At 35.1% G+C, this 22,192-nt stretch overlaps 1 pseudogene; it reads right to left on the bottom strand.

Moving 5' to 3' along the window:
• Positions 1–19,349: 19,349 nt before the first annotated feature.
• On the bottom strand, positions 19,350–19,991 carry LOC126940551 (39S ribosomal protein L27, mitochondrial-like; annotated as a pseudogene).
• Between the last annotated feature and the right edge of the window lie 2,201 nt (positions 19,992–22,192).

Below are 22,192 nucleotides of genomic sequence, written 5' to 3'. Positions count from 1 at the left end.
CTTCAAGGAGCCTAGACCTAGGAGCTCCCTGAGCCAGGGCTGTGACATCCTCTTTGGAGCTCTGCAGTTCCTGGCATCTTCCAGCTTCCAAGCATCACCACATTCCCCAGTGCCATCTGTGGAAGCTGCTTGCAGGACACCTGGTCCAGCCACAGCCTCGCAGGGAGCCAGTGCCGGGTGCTGGTGATTGGAGCTGCCCGACCCACCACACCCAGTGTGTTTGGCTGTGCATAGTGGCCAGACCCCATGCTCACTTGCTCACATATCCCTCACCACTCTGCTCACCCTTGGCAGGCATGGGATCCAGACTGGTAGCACAAGCTGAGCACAGCCTGCCAGGCCAAGTGGGACCAGCAGGCCTGGGCAAAACTCAGGCAAAGGCAACACTGGAGACAGGTTTCTGGCTGGTGAAGTGACACCCCAAGGATCCTGTAACACCTCTACAGTATTATGTTATCTCTGAGATGTCCATTGTTACTAAACATATTAGACCCTAAAATAATCCATTTTTATTTGTTATATCATGAAGAAAATTATTGGGACTTTCATTGCTGTGGTGTTGGTGGTTGTTTCTATTATCCAAATTTACTTTATTTTGTATCTTAAGTAAAAAAAGAAACAAAATTAAACGGAAACAGAGAATTCTCACTGAAAAGCCACATTACTTTTTTGTTGTTTTTGTTTTGTTTTGAGACAGAGTTTCACTCTGTTGACCAGACTAGAGTGTAGAGGCAAGATGATTACTCACTGCAGCTTTGAACTCCTGGGTTCAAGAGATCTTCCCACTCCAGTCTCTTGAGTAGATTGGACTACAGGAAACTGCCACCATGCCTGGCTAATTAAGTTAGTTAGTTATTTAGTTAGTATTTGTAGAGACAGGATGTCACCATCTTGCCCAGGCTGATCTTGAACTCCTGGGCTCAGGCTCAAGAGATCTTCCTAACTTAACCTTCCAAAGTGGTGGGATAAAATTTTAAAATGCTAACGATTAAGAGACTTTATATTGTTAAAATTTGGAATAAAAGGGTAACAACAGACTGCCAGCAATTAATAAAATAATTGCCAACAATGCGGTTACTAGAGAATAGCTTACATTTTTATTCAGAATGCTAGATTATTCTAAAGATATCAAAGTTAACTTTATTGTGTAGCACTGAGACTGTCAACCTTGTTTAGAAAGATTTCATTTTATGAAAATATTTTATGCTAACTTGTCTTATAAAGGACATGTTTTAGATCAATTTGGTATTATAAAAACTGAATGTGAAAATAAACACTGCATTAATTAGTTTCTACTATGAATTATGTTGCTCAATTTTAACATACAAAACTAAATTTTTTATCTCAGTTTCTTATTTTGCTTACATATTGCTATACACTGTCACCTTCAAAAATAATTCTTTTTAGGAAATATTGAGCATCTCTAGATTTCATGTTAATGTGTCTACAGTTCTAACATTGAAACAATGGTTTCTACTTCTGTGTCATTGAGTATAGATAAATTGTGTGCATTAGAATCACCAAAAATGAGCTTTTTTTCTTGTTTGTTCTTGTTTCTAATAAAATACTGACAATGCTATGAATAGCATATAACATTTTGTGTTAAATTATGTGTTACAAGGGACAATGGAGATAGCAATTCTCAAGGCTAGTAGCTGGAAGAACTTTGCAGAAGAGGAAAGATTTGAAAATAGATTAAAGGATGAGAGAAGAGTAATAAGTAAACATTTATTGATCACTGAATATGAGGCAGATACATGGTTCTCCTAATTTCTTTGGATGCTCATAACAAAACAGTGGAGTTGATTGTTACCATGTTTTATTTCATGTGTTAAAACTGAGGCACAATAAAATGAATTAACTTTGTTTAGGGGACCCCGTTAGTAGAGAAGTTAGCCAGTGTTCAAACCGATGCTGTTTGTATCTAACTCTCATATTTTAACCCTAATAGATCTAAAAATTTATAAACTTTTGGGGAAATAAGAGAGACAAGAAGTAATTCCAGACAGAAATGACACAATTAACAAACTATCACGCATTAACGATGTATGGTTGGTAAACATATTAACTATCATGAATTTGCTCTGAAAATCACTGGAGGGAAGCACAAATCTCAGTTTTTGAGGGAACCACCTTCCATCCTCTCAGCCTCACCCTTTATGTTAGCCACTGAAGGCAATATAAACTCAAAGATACACAATGTCAGACTAGCTGTTGTAACAGAACAAAGTGGAAGTGTTGTGAGAATTTTCTAGAAGACATGAACAAATTTGTGAAGTGAGGAAAGGAAAGGAAAGACTGTAGAAAAGAAGAAAAAAATTTAAAACATGGGAAAAAGGAATAAAGATGGGGAGGATAAAATACAGTGTTGGAGAAAACGGTTAAGAACGTTAGAGAGAAAAATAAGATGAGAGAAGTGAAAAGAAGGAGAAAGACAACGGGGAATGAAAAATGCTTATAGGATTTATTTCTGTGGAATTTCTTTTGTAGGTATTTTAGGTGCGATTTAAGTCATAAACGTGCTAGCTCCATTTGTGAGGTTGCAGTTACAATCTTGCAGATTTAGGGAGAAGAGTTTTATAATGTAAAATTTTGAGGGATAAACTAATCTAAACTTTCTACTTTAAAAAACGTTTACTGATTTTTGAGAAATGATTTTTTTTTTTTAGTATTGTTACTTCTTTTCTTTTCTTTTTCTTTTTTTTTTTTTTTTGAGACAGAGTCTCACTCTGCCACTCAGGCTGGAGTGCAGTGGTGCAATCTCAGCTCACTGCCACCTCTGCCTCCCAAATTCAAGCGATTCTCCTGCCTCAGCCTCCTGAGTAGCTGGGATTACAGGCATGTATTACTACAACCAACTAATTTTTGTATTTTTAGTAGAGACTGGGTTTCACCATGTTGGCCAGGCTGGTCTCGAACTCCTGACCTCAGGTGATCCACATGCCTTTTTAATGTTATCTCCATGTCTGTGCTGAGAATGTCTCTAAAAAGATATAGAATAAAAGGGATGTATTGCACAATCTGACCAGCAGCCTACAATGCAATGGGGCTCTCTCTTTGTTCCCAGGCAGATCAGCAGGTCGAGAAATAATAGACACACACAAAATAGTGAAAGCTGGGTCCAGGGGGGTCACCGCCTTCTTGTCCCACAGTGCCAACAAGGCACTGGATATACCACCATTTATTATTAAATTTAGTGAGGGCGAGGGTAGGTTAGTGAGGGATTTAGGATCATTTGATTATGAGGTGAGATGGTCACATGGCGATGAAGTAATTCTTTAACATAACATCTGTATACAAAAGTACAGCATACAGAGGTAAGAATTTACAATATAGTGTGTGCATCAGTGATTTCTAACAGAGCCTTAAAACAGAAACACAGTTTTTCCATAACCTATGATTAGCAAGATATTAATCAGCAGTAAGAGTTGCAGCAAAAGCTGGTTACAAACAATCAATAGAAACAGGACGTGAAGCTAGACAACTGGTTAGACCAGAAATTCTCAGAAGGGAGTATGTCTTAACCCTAAAGAGGCCTAGAAGAGCCGTGGCAAGATGAGGGCATTTATAGCCCTATCTTATCCATATGGACAGGTGTCCCCCTTCCATCCATTTATAGGCTCTCCACAAGGGATGCATTCCATTCCCAGAGCTTTGAACATTTGCTTTTCTAGGACAGGAATCTTGGTGATGTGAAACCTCCCTGAATGCATGTCCATTCATAAGCTCTCTGCAGGGGGGAAGCACATCATGTGCTGTTGGCTCATTCTGGCAGTCCAACCTGGCATTGTCTTTACACAATCCTGCATGCAATTTTGCATTTGCAATAATCAGGAGCATTTCATCTTTTATTCCGTAGCAATAGTTTCAGGGGGTCTCCCTACAGGGATGAATAAGGAACAGTTGCTTCTGGAAGAGAGAGCTGGGAGACTAAGGAACGATGATGAAAGGAAAAGTGACTTTTCACAAAATAATTTACAAAACTTCTTTCATTATTTACCATTTGAAAATCATAAATAGGTAAATTTGTGGAATAGTATTTAGTTATCATTATTTTGGATAGAAATAGATAATAGCTGTCATGTTTTAGTAGCACTTGTTTTTTGAATGAACTTGTCTACTTTCTTAGCTTCTGGGTCTTTTAAACCATATTCCTGTTGCTAGGTTTAAGTGACTTGATATGTCACTGACAACAAATAATTTGATCTACTCTCCATGTCAGAACAGCAAGGAACATCTTAGAATTCAAGGTTAAATGGAAGCAGATTATATGATTGAGTGTCATTGTCATCTTCCCCATGCCCTTTCTGCAAGCAGTTCTTTAGATCATTAAAAAGAGTACAAAATTTTATGAACAATTTCAAGGAGTGATTCCACAGCCATCTGGGTTTCACAGCCTTGAATCGATTTACTGCTAATTATTGCTAACATATATTTATAAATTCTGAAACTCTTGGATCCTATTTTGCTCCTTCTACATAGAAGCTCATTAATCATCTCTATGAAAATTACCCATCCATATGTGACATTATTTCTTTTTAAAAATACTTATTTGGTTTTGCCAAGAACCCTGAAAAATTACCCATGCCAAATCACTTTCTACTCACGCAACTAAAATGTTTCTTTGGCTGACTGTCCTTTAGTCCCAGACTCCACATTTTGTGGAATCTTCTCACCTGCCATAAAGCAGAGAAAGATTCCTACGTAATCCCAGCAGGAAGTGAGGCAGGTTCTTTCCAGAGCCATTTCCCATGTCAAAGCACCTTCCCAATAAAGACTGAACTAGTGTTTCAGTTTTAGAATAAACATTTATTTTACAATGCTTAGTACTCCAGTCCCTGTTTTAATAAATGGAGCAGATAGAATATATCTGTATGATATGAGCATCTACAAATCTGCTGCTCAGGTAATGATGCTGAACATGAATTTAAATGACATTCCACATTCGATAGCACTGAAGAATATAAATAATGAATTTTAAAATTTGTTATAATTTTCGAATTTGTTTTCATTGTTATAAAGTTAAAATAGTTAAAAAATACTGAGTTCATATTCGTTATCATTATATGCTTATGAAAACTTCATATAAATATAAACTCTTTGGGAATGAATCAAATATTTTAGCAGCTTTCTAGAATCCTTACATATACTGAGTTATCCTAAACCTTGTTAGTAAGACTTAAGGTCAGGCTCATTCATGTACAAAGAGTCAAATTTTCAATCAAACAATTTCAGTTCTGTCAGTGATCTTTGATTGAAAAATAGTCTGAAAATCCTATCATAAAATTAGACTCTGACAAAAAGCTAATTAACAAGTAACATATGTTTAATTGAATATAGAGAGAATATTTTAGTAGTCTAACCAGCGTTCTTGTAATTCTCTTCCTCCTATTTCTTAACAAATTATTATGAAATTATCAAATTTGAATGCTTTTTACCTAAATTCTTTATGTGATAGCTATAGTATATTATATTACATATAGTAAAGTCTTCCCCAAAACATTTACTAATATCATACTTTCCATGATGTGTCAATAGATCTTTTTAGGCTAGTGTACTCTTTTGCACTACATATTTAGGCAGCAACTTGAAGCAACATATCACATTAAATAGTAAAACCTCAAGGTATATACACTGATGCAAAGCATAATAAATAATCCTGACCACTTTCCTTAGTTCTACAGGTTCTTCTCCCGTATAAAAGACTGCTGGCATTTATACAGATCAGCCAAATACAAATTAAGTTCATGTTTAGCAGTCAAATTCATTTTAAAAAATCATGCAAAAAGTTAAAGAAATAGAGTTCAAGGGTGACAGATATACATGGCTCTACATAGTTGAGCATATTATGTTTCTATATTAGAAGTAAGACCAAGTGGATATGACAGTCCTCTGGTTTAAATGTATTAACTGAATAGTTTGTATTCTATTGTATTAATTTTTCATATGAAATTATAGCCAATAAAACTTTATTAATCTAAGCAATTTACATTTGTGTTTGTGTGTGCGTGTGTACACAGAGACTACCTTTATACCTATTATTTTCATAATAAAAAAATAGTGATTTTTAAACAAAACACTCAGAACTGCTTTGAATTGGTTATCTTCATTCAAGTTACAGAAAGTGCTAGAAATGTATTATGGTATGGTTTCCCAAATTCCTATAGAGTACAAACACTAGAACACAGAAGATGTTATTGTAGGCTTTTCCAGTTAGAAATTAGGTAATTTCTAACATAATTTTCAACTACCATTTAACATTTAAAACTAAACCAATAAAGGTACAGAAAAAAACTTTTTATACTTTCCTTGGTAAAACTTGATGTTTGATGTTTTGTGAATATATGCAAATATTTAAACTATAAATATCAAGAATAATTTTATTTTAGTCAAAAAGCAGCCAAAAAGGAAGCACATGTTATCCCTCTGAATAATGTAAACACTTACATATATGTATAAGAAGTAACATCTATGTAAGAATTAGGATCTGACAAATTAGGTGTATTTATTTATTAATTTTGAGACGGAGTCTCTCTCTGTTGCCCAGGCTAGAGTGCAATGGAACAATCTTGGCTCAGTGCAATCTCTGCCTCCCGGGTTCCAGTGCTTCTCAAGGCTCAGCTTCCCGAGTAGCTGGGATTACAGACATACACCACCACACACGGCTAATTTTTGCATTTTTAGCAGAGATAGGGTTTCACCATCATGGCCCGGCTGGTCTCAAACTCCTAGGCTCATGTGATCCACCCACCTCAGCATCCTAAAGTGCTAGGATTACAGGCATGAGCCACCGTGCCTGGCCTAACTATGTGTATTTAAATGGCAGAAAAGCTTATTGAAAGGTTATTAAATTTTAATTTATTATTTATAGTTCATGTTTTTCATAACATTCATTAACTAGGTATAGTACATTAATTTCCTGAAGTTAAAGCAATAGAATTTTATAAAGCATGAGCTGCATTAAGGTAACATGAATATTTAATCATCATAATTTTATAATAGTAAACCATATTCTAATTGAAATTGCTCCTGTGTAGTGAGACTGGCTAAATTCAAAGTTATTTTCTTTCCTGTGCATCTCAAAACAGATTGGCATAATCAGTGTGGTAAGCAGTAGAGCACCCTAATGAGTGTAGTCCTATCAAAATGACTCTACTTATTTGAAATTACTAGAATCAGCAGCTACTCTCTAGAGGAAATAAATAGAAACCACAGAGAACTCAACTGCTATTATTTGTGCATACTAGAATCAAATAAATAGGTAATATAATCATTTATTTTATGTAACTACAGGTGTTTGATCATATGTTATGATCTTTGAAGAGATTCTAATTTATTAGAAATCTAAGTAAAAGATCTCTATGCTTCTGCCAAAAATTTTGGTTTAGCATCTGCCATAGTAATATCCAAATTTGGAACAGGTAGCGTAACCTTGAAATTATTGGAGCTACTTTACTTTTAGTCATTTAATTAGGAAATATGAGAGGTGAACACAGTGTGCTACCTTCACCATCATTTAATGCACCATTGTATATTTTGACTACTCTCCTGATTGCTATAAATAAGTATTTACATACTGTATTGTGTACAATTTATAAAACCTAATCCTAATTCTACATTTACACTTTTGATAGCATGTGACTTTACAATGTGTAAAATCATTTCAGTGGAAGAGAAACTATTTGGTGATGTGTAGATAGAAGGAATGTGAACATAAATGTTTTAATTTTTAATCGCTTATTTTTGCTTATGTAGCTATAATATATTCTTAAAGCAAATAATTGAGTCTTTTCTTTATGGTATACACATATGTATTTTTTATTTTTTTATTGTGGTGAAATGCACATATTATAAAATTTACTATCTTGTTTCATTTTTAAATGTACAGTTCAAGGATATTAAATACATGAGGGTTGTCTAAAATCACAATAATTTGCAGAATTTACAATCAGAATAGAGCAACTAGGATTTGAGCTTATGTGCTTGCATTTAAATGGAGTGAAATCTATATATCTATATTGAAAGAACAGCATTTAGTTGTGGCAAAGATCTCATTATGACTTTGTTATATATTACAAAAATAGGTGGAAATGTATAAAATAATCAGTTTAAAATTAAATATATATAATATTTGGAAATTTCAATCCATTTGAGAATAAAGTGATCTAACTTATCCTTATAATAACATATTCAAGTGTTGTGATGATTAAACAAGTTTACTAAAATCATAGAGAGCAAATTTGTCCTTCAAATATAAACCTTTAAAAAAATAATGTGGAAGATATTCACAAGACAAGAGAGGCAAATTGGGGTAGAATAAAACAACTGGGGAGGAACAAGGGGAAAATCCCAAACTGAGTCAGTCTTTTTCTGCTTTAGGAGAAGGCAAGACAAGAAAGCTCATTTTTATCATTTGAGCAGTATTTGGTGGAAAGGCAGACATAAATCATTATTCATTCCTTTGTCATTCTGGGCAAAAGTTAAAAATCTAAATATTTATTTTACCTTTAAAATAAATATCTAAGTTTATCTATTTTAGATATTTTAAACGTCTATCTTTATTTAATAGGAATTCCTCAGGATTATTCAGTAGGAATTCTACCTGATTATCCAGTAGAAATCTGGTAGGTTTTCCTCAAAGTTCAAATTCTTATTTTCGGGACAGAGTCAGCTACAGTATTTACAGAAATTAGGAAAGCCTTATATATAAAACCGATACACTTTCTACTGAGTTTTGATCACAACTACATTCTATCAATCTGAATATTTAAGGACCATAACTATGATAGTCAATATTCAAATCCCAATACCAATAAATGTGAAAAATATTTTATTCATAGTATTGTTAAATATGTATTGCTAAATATTGCTTGAACTATATAATTATACTGGTTAATATAAATGTTTCATTTTAAAGAAAAATTTGATTATATCTTTTTCTCACTTAAAATTTTCCCACCTTGAGAAAATGTTCACGCACTTAAAACTTAACAAACCTTACTAAGACCTTTATGCTTTTACCCTATCCAGGGTTGCATTAGCATTTTCAGGAAGTTTTATGATTTTGCTTGTTTCTGGTTTTTAAACAACCTCCACCTGGTACTTTCCCTTGTGTTATTTCTCTGGATAACTCCTGTGTGTTTTTTAGGTTGTAGATTATCCTCTATATCATTCTTAAAACTTTATTTTACCCTTTAAGTTAGGGTGAAGTACCACTTAAAATTGCTCCCATGACAACCTATAAAAATGCCCATGGTAACACCACAATTTCCTAAGTCATACTAGCTTTGCTAAACCAGAGAAACTTTTAATTAATGTGAGAGCCTTATTGTGTAACACAGCTAATAATTTTTCAATTATTTATTTATTACTCTTTTCAGAAGGTCATAAGTTGGCGTAGCTCTTCAAGTACTACCACAGCCAATATTCCAATTCCTAGATTGTGCTTAGGTAGGTAAATAATATACCTACGAATTCTTTCACTTTATATTGATATATATCTTGCATGCATGATTTAACATTCTCCAAACCCTTTGTTTCCTTTACAACATACATAACATTCCATATTGCTGTATACATAAATGTATGTCAGTCATCTTCTCTATTGGAGGAAATGACATCTCCTTATTTATCATTGCACACCTTCTTCATCAGAGTGCTTCTGAAAGTGACTGATCCAATGCCTTGCACTGGCACTCAGTGAATATTTGCTGAACTGAATCAAATTGAATTGAATATGAGTCAGTCGTCAGGTTTCATAATATCACTCTTCCATGCAGTGAAAGTTCGGTTACAGAGTCATAGATTCTTCAAGCTTGTCCTCAAAATGGTATGATGACAAGGAAGATGATATGTTTGTCATGATAATGATATTTTTATGAAAATGCATATTTTTATCTTAGTCTAGTTGCTTTATTATACAGCAGTTTTCTACCAAGAGAATACATAGAGCTTTTAATCTCAGCCTATTTTTTACAGCCTCTGCCTTCTGCAGCTTGACAACTTTCACATTATGTAGTCCTTTGTCATAAAACCAAATCTCTAGTTGCCATTACTGTTACTACACAGCTCATAGAAGCATAGTGATAGATCTTCAGAAGGGTCAACTACATAGCAAGGAGTTCATCAGAAGCTCTGAAACCAAGTTCTCCATCTAAAAGAATGTGCTTCCAAGAAAGGAATGGTCTGTCACAGTTGGTAAACATTATTCTACATATAGAATTTATACTTTACAAATGCTAATCCCAAGGGCAAATATATATTTTTCTATAATTTGACATTGCATCTTTAAGGCTGCCAATGCTATAACAATTTAATATTTTGTATTTATTTGCTATACAAAAAAAGTTTCTTTCAATTTCAATTTCAGTAAATGTGTAAAGAGTATAATACAAGGATTTTGTTTGTTCAAAAAACTCCTGGTACCCCAGCTAATGGTAAATCCAATGTTGTCAAGAGTTTTCTTCAATATTTGTTGGTCAGTGAATTTTATTATTCCTTTTTTATCCTGTTTTGTAAACAAAGATAAGAAAATATTAATTTGAATTAGACATAGTCCCCCTTTTGAAAACAAATGTTTTCTTACTGAGTTCTATTTGGTAGTTTAATGGCTTGTTTCATTTTTTTCTTTGTGATGCAATTGAATTACATTAATATTCTTTATATGTTATTTGCTTCAGTAGCAAATACTTCAGTTACTATTCTGTATGCATATAGCCCTTCAGAAGAATTCCATTAATTAAAAAAAATACAGGCTGGGCAACATGGTGAAACCCCATATCTATAAAAAATACAAAAATTAGCTGGGAAGGGGTCGTGTGCCTATAGACTCAGCTGATTGGGAAGCTGAAGCGAGAGGACCACTTGAGCCCAGGAGGCTGAGGCTGCAGTGAGCTGTAATCACACCACGGCACTCCAGCCTGGGCAATGGAGTGAGACCCTCTCTCCCAAAAACAATAAAAATAACAACAGAAATCACACACAAAAAGCTAAAACACCATTTAGTTTTGGCATGTATTTGTTTTTTTCTTTTTTTACTGCTTTACCAAATGTACATTATATTTTTTGAAAGGTTGTTTTTGATTATGGATTCTGATTATTAACTGGCTGTATACAGGTGAGCTTGTCATATAGCTGTTATTCTATGACAATTAAGTAGTGTTTATAAGATTAATAAACATTAAGCTGTATTAACATAATTTAGGACAACTATTTTTGAAATTTTATTTTTTTAAATTAATTTGAAAGCTTACAAATAATTTATAAATTATAAATAAACTGAAAAGTGGGCCCAAACTAGTAAACAATAGAATTCAAAAACAGAAATGATTATAGAATTGAATTACTGATGTTTAATATTTGTCTCCTTAAAAGAGTTCAGATATTTATTTATAAAGTATAGAAATTGAAGAAAGTAGTACTGATGTAATAAATGGAATGCCAGATCTGATCCCACTTTTTAATGACTTTTTCTCAAAGATAATATTTGCTGTTAGAGCTTTGTAGCAATATTTGAATGATCAGAAGAAATCTAGCAGATTCACTTGGGTGACCTGTGTTGATTCTTTTACCAGTTGCCAATAGTATGATAATGTCTAAAACTGTGGGTACTTAAAGAAGGTGAATATACTTTCACTATAGGGAAGAGTCTCTGTGAAAGTCTGCCAGACTGGCTTCTGAGAACTAGGTGATTCTATCATAATGTTTACAGCAGGTATTATATAGGAGTTAAATGAGCATAATCTTCAAAAAATTTGATTCCTTCTTTAAATGGTAGTCTGGCAGTGATGAGAGATAAAAAGATAAATTATTTCCAAAGTGATATTAATCTTCAAAAACGGGTTATGTCCTATATGATGTGGCTTTACATCATATTACAGAAATATAATTACAGAAATGTTCCTTAAATAACTCAATCGTAGTACCTAAATTTACCTGAAGTAGATCAGGGGGTAAAATAGGAACATGTAAATATGGAAGGAAAATAATACATATTTTTGGATTAAAGACATAGTATCTGTTTCAGCACAGCTTTCTTTGAATAGAGAAAATCTATGATTAATTCCACAGCTGTGGTAATTTATAGCCATATGTACAGAAAGTTGTCCCTTAGCTCTTCCTAGTTTTGGCTTGTGTCCTACTGCAAAGATTGAAAAGGAATATAATTTCTAATTATGTCTAAATATGACTTATAATTAATAATGATAATTTGGCCATATGTGTTTAATTTCTTTCCCTTTCAAAGCACCATTAAAGTAAAAATGAAGTTTAAGGCGTCAGTATACATGGAAAAATTGGACGATAAAACAGGATTTGCCACAAAGAGGCTTAATACTTTAATGCAAAAATCTGATTTGTGGCTACGGAAACTTTCTGATAACAAGCAAAATTCTACATGATGAACAGTGAACCTAATCACTCACTATACTATTTTTTATACTAAGAATGGCAGCAGCCAAGAGATTTGCCTCCAAAGACAGCTGGAATCACAGGGGAAAAATACATTAAGTGTGTCTGGTGGTCACTCTCACCATCTACTAAAAGCCTTCCTCTGAAAGCAAACTTTCAATCAAAGTTTTCATGTCTTACTTTTCCATATAAAGTGAATTAAGTGGGAGCTAAATATCACAGTATTTTAAGGAATTATCTCACAAGAAAGTGTCAAAAAAAAAAAAAAAAAAAAAACAAGACCATTCCATAACAAAATAAACTTGGAGAAAACAAAGCCATTGTGCGCGCAGAAAGTAACTAAAAACAAACCAATGAACAAATATATATTTATGTCATAAGAAATAAAGGCAAACAAAAACAATATAAAATGTAAAAAAAAAAAGTCTATTAGTTAGAGAATGGAAACACTCTCCTGAGAAACTAACTACATATGATTGTCAAATAAACTGCTATAAGTCTTAAGGGATAATTTCAAGGAATTTTCCCAGAGCTGCTGATAAGTCTACTGGCTCTGGCAGAAGAAAATGGTAAAACTACTCTGAAGAGATAGTTCTCTGTATAAATACAATGTGCATACAGAGGGAATTCATCACTAGCATTCATTAAAAATGAATCTTAAAAAAAAAAAACTATCCGAATGAGACTATTCAGATTAATAAGATTCTGTTAATCAGATAAATGAGTTTTTTTTTATGACAATGAAAAACAACACAAATTTAAGAAAGGTAGTCAAAAGTAACTTTTAGAAATAAAAATATTTTTATTAAAAAGAAAAACTAGTGGAGAATTAAAGAGACTCCATGCAGCAGAGAAAAGAATTAATGAAGAAGAATATATAGCAGAGGGAATTGCTTCGTATATTCAGGTGGTACAGAGATTTTACACATGCACACACACACACACACATACATTTTAAACTTGCTGAGAAATTTTGAAGATGGAACTAAGAAGTTCAGTAATTCTTTGTGTGTAGCTTTAAAATAAAGAAACTAGGCAATAAAAAGAAATAACGTTCAAGAATAATCTAGCGTTCAAGAGCTCTTGAAGGAAAAAGAAAAGTGTAAGTATTTAACCAATCCAGGAGATCGAATATCAGATTAATTTGGGAGATTCAGGAATCACAGATAATCCAGAGGGAAACAAATAGTAATGAAGTAATTTAAGAACATTTTAAAGGATTCATATAAAGTAATATCTAAATTTAAAGGGCTTATTTAATGCTGTTTGTATAAGAAAAGGGGGAAGAACCACTGAATGGTACTATTACAATATTTTAGAATACTAGAAATGCTAACATCTTCCAGGAAGACAGAATAAAAGGTCCCTAGGTTAAAATGAGAAATGAAATAATATGTGGATCGTAAAAAGCAGCATTTGAAATCCAAAAAAAAAAAAAAAAAAGGCCGGGCGCGGTGGCTCAAGCCTGTAATCCCAGCACTTTGGGAGGCCGAGACGGGCGGATCACGAGGTCAGGAGATCGAGACCATCCTGGCTAACCGGGTGAAACCCCCGTCTCTAGTAAAAAAAAAAAAATACAAAAAAATAGCCGGGCCAGGTGGCGAGCGTCTGTAGTCCCAGCTACTCGGGAGGCTGAGGCAGGAGAATGGCGTAAACCCGGGAGGCGGAGCTTGCAGTGAGCCTAGATCAGGCCACTGCACTCCAGGCTGGGCGACAGAGCGAGACTCCATCTCAAAAAAAAAAAAAAAAAAAAAAAAAAAAAAAAAAAAAAAAAAAAAAAAAAAAAAAAAAGGCCTATGTGCAGTGGCCTCAAAATTCTGAGATAATGTAAATTTTTAACTTAGCCAACTTATTAATTAGATAAATTTTTAGATAATTAAAGATTCAGATTTGTGATTTTCTTTTCTTAGAAAGGAATGAGGAACACTCTTCACCAAATAAATAGGAAGCAAAAACGAAGGAAGACATAGGATTCGGGAAATGGGACAAGCATGTAAGAGAAATCTCAGAATAATGGATATGAAAGAATCTGGTGAAAAGCAATAAATATTAAAGAAAGAGAATAAAGAATAATTAAGAATGTTACAAAACGGTATCAAAATGACAATGAGGAAATTGCCAATCTCATGATAAATATAGGAAATTTATCATTTAGCCCTCTGCTGTACAGTATTTATACAGTCATATTAATATAAACACATACTAATGATTCAATTAAAATTAGAATCTAATCACTCAAGGAATTGGAGGAGAAATACATGGCAAAGTTGAAATAAAGATAATCCTTATTTCTTACAACATGGCACCAATAAATAAAATCTAAAACGGCTAAATTAAAAATAAATCAATAGGAGTATTTTACTTAGAAATATGGAGGTGAAGTCTACTAAAGAACAGTAAAAAATTAGAACGTTTTGGTTTTGGGAGCAAGATTAAGATGAGGTGACTTGCTATGATTCTATCATTCATTACAAAATTGTTAGTAATATTTTAATAATTAAACTATGTTTATTCATCATATTGATGAGATTGTAGACTTTTTGGATACAAAATTTAATGAATCAAGCTGCCAGTTTTTGTTGTTCCTGCAATTGCTCTTGAGGAATTAGTCATAAATCCTTTCCCAAAGCTGATGTCCAGAATGATGTTTCCTAGTTTTTTTTCTTGGACTCTGTATTAGTTCATTTTCATGCTTTCATACCTGAGATTGGGAAGAAAAAGAGATTTAACTGAACTTACAGTTCCACATGGTGGGGGAAGCCTCAGAATCAATGCAGGAGGCTAAGGGTACTTCTTACATGGTAGCGGAGAGAGAAAATGAGGAAGATGCAAAAGTGGAAGCCCCTGATGAAACCATCAGATCTTTTGGGACTTATTAACTACCACGATAATGGTATGGGGAAAACTGCCCCCATTATTCAAATTATCTCCCACTGGGTCCCTTCCACAACACATGGGAATTACGGTTACAATTCAAGATGAGATTTGAGTGGGGACACACAGCCAAACCATGTCATTCTGCCTCTGTCTCCTCCAAATCTCATGTCTTCACAGATCAAAATCAATCATGCTGTCCTAACAGTCCCCCAAAGCCTTAACATAATTCAGTGTTAACCCAAAAGTCCACAGTCCAAAGTCTTATCTGAGACAAGGCAAGTCCCTTCTCCTTACGAGCCTGTAAAATCAAAAGCAAACTCGTTATTTCCTAGATACAATGGGCAGACAGGTATTGGGTAAATACAGCTGCTCTAAATGGGAGAAATCTGTAGGGCCCATGCAGGCCTGAAATCCAGAGGATTTAAAAGCTCCAAAATGATCTACTTTGACTCTAGGTATCACATCCAGGTCACGCTGATCCCATGGTCTTGGGCAGCTCTGCCCTGTGCCTTTGCAGGGTACAGTCTCCCTCCCAGATGCTTTCACAGGCTGGAATTGAGTGTCTGCAGCTTTTCCAGTGCCATGGTGCAAGCTGTTGGTGGATTTACCATTCTGGGGACTGGAGGACGGTGGCCCTCTTATCGCAGATCCACTAGGTGGTGCCCCAATAGGGACTCTCTGGGGGGCTCTGACCCCACGTTTCCCTTCCACACAGCCCTAGCAGAGGTTCTCCATGAGCGCCCCACCCCTGAAGTAAACTTCTGCCTGGGCATCCAGGCATTTCTATACAACTTCTGAAATCTAGATGAAGGTTTCCAAACCCCAATTCTTGACTTCTGTGCACTTGCAGGCTCAACACCACATGGTAACTCCCAAGGCTTGGGGCTTGCACCCGCTGAAGCCATGGCCAGAGATTTGTATTGGCCCCTTTCAGCCACAGCTGGAGCAGGTGCAACACAGGGCACAAAGTCCCTAGGCTACACACAGAGTGGAGACCCTGGGCCCAGCACAGGAAACCGTTTTCTCTTAAGCCTCCAGACCTGTGATGGGATGGGCTGCTATGAAGACCTTTGACATGCCCTGGAGACATTTTCCCCAGGGTCTTGGGGATTAACTTTAGGTTCCTCCTTACTTGTGCAAATTTCTGCAGCAGGCTTGAATTTCTCCTCAGAAAATGGACTTTTCTTTTCTATCACACTGTCATGCTGCAAATTTGCCAAACTTTTATGCTGTGCTTCCCTTATAAAAGTAAATGCCTTTAGCAGACCCAAAATCACCTCTTGAATATTTTGCTGGTTAGAAATTTCTTCTGCCAGATACCCTAAATCATCTCTCTCAAGTTCAAAGTTCCACAACTCTCTAGGGCAGGGGTAAAATGCCTCCAGTCTCTTTGCTAAAACATAACAAGAGTCACCTTTGATACAGTTCCCAGCAAGTTCCTCATCTCCATCTGAGACCAACTCAGCCTGAACCTTATTGTCCATATTTCTATCAGACTTTTGGTCAAAGCCATTCAACAAGTCTCTACAAAGTTTCAAACTTTCCCACATTTTCCTGTCTTCTTCTGAGCACAAGAAACTGTTCCAATCTCTGCCTGTTATCCACTTCCAAAGTCACTTCCACATTTTTGGGTACCCTTTCAGCAACGCCCCACTATACTGGTACTAATTTACTGTATTAGTCTGCTTTCACACTACGGATGAAGACATACCCAAGACTGGGAAGAAAAGAGGTTTAATTGGACGTACAGTTCCACATGGCGGGAGAGGCTTCAGAATCATAGCGGGAGGTAAAAAGTACCTCTTACATGGCAGTGGCAAGAGAAAATGAGGAAGATTCAAAAGCAGAAACCCTGATAAAATCATCAGATCCTCTGTGACTTATTCACTACCATGACAACCATGGTAGTGGGTTCCTCATGGGGGAAACCACCCCCATGATTCAAATTCTCTCCCACTGGGTCCCTCCCACAACACATGGAAATTATTGGAGTCCAATTCAAGATGAGATCTGGGTGGGGACACAGAACCAAACCATATCAGATTATTATAGTTTGAGACCTTCAATTTAACTCTTTAATTCATCTTGAGTTAATTTTGAATCTGGTGAAAGGTAAGGGCCTTATTTCATTTTTTCTGCATATGGATACCCAGCTGTCCCAGCACCACTTATGGAATAGAAAATCATTTCCCCATTGCTTATTTGTTGACTTTGCTAAAAACCGTATGGCTGTAGGTGTGTGATTTTATTTGAGTTCTCTATTCTGTTCTATTGCTCTATAAGTCTGTATCTGTACCAGTACCATGCTGTTTTGGTTAGTGTAGCTTTATAGTTTAGTTTGATGTTGGGTAGCGTGATGCCTCAGCTTTGTTCTTTTTGCTTAGGATTGCTTTGGCTATTCAAGCTCTTTTGTGGTTCCATATGAACTCTAGGATATATATATATAATATACTATATATAATATACATTATATAATAATTCTATATAATATATTATATAATATTATATATAATATATTTATATATTACATATATATTTTTATTCCTAGTTCTGTGAAAAATGAGGTCAGTAGTTTCACAGAAACGATGTTGAATCTGTAAATTGCCTTTGACAGTTGGGCCATTTTAATGAGCTTGATTCTTTGAATTCATAACCACTAGATTGTTTTCCCAATTATTTACATCATCTGATTTCTTTCAGTGTTTTCTAATGTTTCTTGTAGAGATCTTTTATCTCCTTGTTAGATCTATTTCTCAATATTTTATTTTTTTAATGGCTATTTTAAATGGGAATAAGTTATTGATAGGGCTCTCAGCTTGAATGTTATTGGTATATAAAAACGCTATTGATTTTTGTACATGGATATTGTACCTTGAAATTTTACTGAAGTTATTTATCAGCTCCAGGAGCCTTTTGGCAGAGTCTTTAGGGTTTCCATACCTATTCTAGGTATAGAATCATTTCATCCAGGAAGAAAAATATTTTGACTTATTTTCTTATTTGGATGCCTTTTATGGCTGATTGCTATGGCTAGCACTTGCGATATTGTGTTGAACAGGAATGGTGAAAATGGACATTCTTGTTTTGTTCCAGTTCACAAGGGGAATGTTTATGGTTTTTGCCCATTCAGTAGCGGGTTGGCTGTGAGTTTGTTATAGATGGCTCTCATTATTTTAAGGGATGTTACTTTGATGCTTTCTTTTTTTTTTTTTTTTTTTGAGGGTTTTTATCAGGAAAGAATATTGGATTTTACTCAAAAATTTTTCTATATCTATTGAGATGATCAATGTGTTTTTGTTTTAATTCTTTTTATGTGGTGAATTACATTTCTTAATTTGCATTGTTGAACCAACCTTGCATCCTAAGAATGAAGCCTACTTTATCATGGTGAATTAACATTTGATTTGCTGTTGTATTCAGTCTGATAGTATTTTGCTGACAATTTTTTTGCATCTGTGTTCATCAGGGATGTTAGCCAGTAGTTTACATTTTTCTTTGTGTCTTTACCATGTTTTGGTATTAGGGTGATGCTGGCTTCACAGAATGAGTTAAGTAAGAGTACTTCCTCCTGGATTTTTGGAATAGTTTCAGTAGAATTGGTACCAGCTCTTTTTTGTACATCTGTTAGAATTTGGGCTGGGCACAGTGGTGCACACCTGTAATCCCAGCTCCTTAGGAGGCTGAGGCAGGAGAATCACTTGAATCCAGGAGGTGGAGGTTGCAGTGAGCCAAGATTGTGCCCCTGCATTCCAGCCTGGGCAACGGAGTGAGAGTCCATTTCAAAAAAAAATATATATATATATAGAGAGAGAGAGAGAGAGGCTGTGAATTCAACTAGTCCCAGGCTTTCTTTAGTTGGTAAGTACATAATATAATGTTCCATGATTGTGTGATTAATGTTTTCCTTTGGAGGAAAAATTACTGATTTTCTTTGGATTATATCCAAAAAAAGTACTTTAAATGCTAAGTACATTTTTCCAAGCTGCATTATAATATCTTTGGGTTTATGCAATGACAAAGAAAACAATGTCTTTTTACTCTTTTTTTTTTTTTTTTTCCATGACTCTGGCTCACTTTATTTTTGGCCCCAGGTCAGGTCTCCCAAAGGGTTTCCCAGCAGTCACTTCAGAGTCTCCTGCAGAGTCATCATCAAGCAGACCTCTTCCTTAGGAGGCCATGTCGTCGCCCCAACCCTTGACTTCTGGTATCACCATCTCCTGTCACCTGGGCTCCAGTCTCTGTCTGATGGCCTCAAACAGGACATCAAAGCATAGCTACCAGTTTGAAGGTGCCCTCCAGCTTGGCAAGAACCACGTGGACAAAATTCTTGAAGAGCACAGAACCCTTGGGCAGCCTGGTGATCAGATCCACAGCCTCCGTGTTTCTGAGATGAGGCACGTAGACCTCCTTAGTGTAGTGGACTATCCCCTCTTCCAGGGCATACAGACATTTATTCTTCCCAAGACCCACATGGGCACCTGGGTGCCAGCGGAAATGGTTCTGTGTTCCAATGATGTTCCCAGCATGAACATAGTGACCTTCCATTTTATTAATGCCTAGGCATCTGCCTGATGACTTTCCACCAAGGCTTTTGGAGCTACCACCTGTCTTCTTGGATGCATATCTGACAGCAAGAGCTGTAGCAGGAGTGGAGCTCAGCAAGGATGTAACGGCTGAGTCCTCAGCGCCAGCACCACAGACGCCATGTTTGTGTTCACCTATCTTTTTACTTTTAACTGATTTCGAATAGTCAAAAGTATCTTTTAAATTTTTAGAAAAAAATGTTCAAAGTTTTTAGCAGGTCTATCATGCACTGGTCACCAACTTGTGTGAGTTTAGTGAAACAGAAAATACTCATACACAAATTACATGAAGTGGATTTATTATTCATGGATAGACAGCAAGGGGAAGGGGAAAAACACCCTAGAATCCAGTGAGAACTGGTCCCCCAAGACTCAAGAAAGCCTCTCAGGAGAGAGGAAATCTTGACTGCACATGCTCCACTTTGCACCACAGCTTAAGAACCCTGAAAGGCAGTCCACACCAAGTTATATACATCATGTGACGGAAGTCATGTCACATGCTGGGCAAAGCTTTGATGGGCATTCTGCTTCCAGGGGAAAGAGGAACAAAGCACAGGCTTTCCTGAACTTTTTCCTCCTAACTCAAGATATTACATTCCCTAAGAGGGTCAAGAACAGTCCTGCACTATTTCTGATAGTTCTTCCTTATCTCAAGATATTGCATTCCTAGGGTACTCTATAGTTATTCCTGGAGAAAAAAAAAAAAAAAAAAAAACGCAAGAAAAGGAGGGAACTGCACCAGTCTAAGGCCACCTGGAAAACTGTCTTGTAATAGTATATTTTGGGGTTTAGGTATACAATTAATTCCTTTTTTTTCTCTTGTTATTAAGATTATTTTAAGGTGTATCTAGTAATGTTAAAGCTAAGATTTAATGTTAGCTTTAAGATTAGATTAGATTTGAGGCTAACATTGTGTAATTTCTGTTGTCAAAGGCATACACACTATTTTTCAGGTTTCTAACAAAAATGTATTATCATTTTCAAATCATGTTGAAAGAATATAATGTTTACTACAAGAGCCTTGAAAGAATTCTTTTTCTTTTTTAAATAAACTCAATTCTTTTGTTGCATGAATAGTCATGTACAAAGCCTATACTATAACAAGCTTTAACACATTCATCTTAGTTAAGGAAACTATGGAAAATTCTGCTCACAGTCCTTTGTGTTAGGGTTAGGAGTGAGACAGCATTATCAGACATTTACTTATGGGAACATAATGACTCTTGAGGCTTAGTAAGATAATGGAGAAAACTACACTTAAGTTTCAAGATCACTGTACTACAGACTAGCTACATGATTTTCTGCAAGCTATTCACAATTTGTGTCCCTACATTCTATACATGAAATGATGGATAAACTGTACATGAAACTTGGTAATGCCTGAATATGATTTTCTTATTTTTATAAAGAATATAAATAGAGAGCTCTCCTTCTCATTACTTAATATTATAGGAAAAAAACTTCTACAAATTTTATATAATACCTGCTGTGTACTAAGCAATGAATGTGCTGAGATTTCACATGTGTTAAAAGTTAAATTCCAAGTCTATCCTAAATTTGCTAAAAAACCCTGAATGTGATGTTTTTGTTTGAGAAAGTTGCATTCCCAAACAACAATGCACACATTTATGAGGTTTTCAATAAAGTTTTTTTATCTGCCTTAGACAAACTAAAGACAAAATAAATAACAAAACAATGTGCATGCACATAAACATACAACTAAATATGTGCAGTTTTAAGAACTGTAATTTATTTTATAATTTATATGTTCTTATAATACAGATTATTATAATGGCTTAGACTACTCAGTTATGCCGATATTGAATGGTTTGTTGTTAGCCTTATTTTGAATATTCTCACATAGGAAAATAATAAGTTGGTAATAAATATATTTTAGTCGTCTTCTACCTTTTCTTCCTTGATTCATTCATTATTACATTTATTTTTTTAGAACCCATCACAGTTCCACATGACTGGATAAAGCAGTGAACAACAACAAAACAGTTTTCATGAAGCTAACATTCTAATATGATACTAAGTTCAAGTAATGCTAGTTCCTGTAATGGATAAATCCAAAATGGGTTAAACAAAATAAAAGTTTATTTCTTGTTTATGTCACTATACAACGAACTTAACACCTAGATAGCCGATGAAGAAAGAGAACATGAAAAACCACAGCAGTCTCTTACCTGCTTCAGGTTGAAAGGGAAAAATCACTTTTTCTTACATCCATCAATGAGAATAAGTTTCAGAGCACCACTTAGGACTACCGGGAAATGTCACTTCTAACTTCACAACTGTTTGCACGCAAAATTATACCCTGT

This window comes from Macaca thibetana, chromosome 17 (assembly GCF_024542745.1).
Source record: "Macaca thibetana thibetana isolate TM-01 chromosome 17, ASM2454274v1, whole genome shotgun sequence".
NCBI lineage: Eukaryota > Metazoa > Chordata > Mammalia > Primates > Cercopithecidae > Macaca > Macaca thibetana.
Note: the sequence above shows the minus strand (reverse complement) of the source record. Positions and strands in the feature narration are given on the sequence as shown.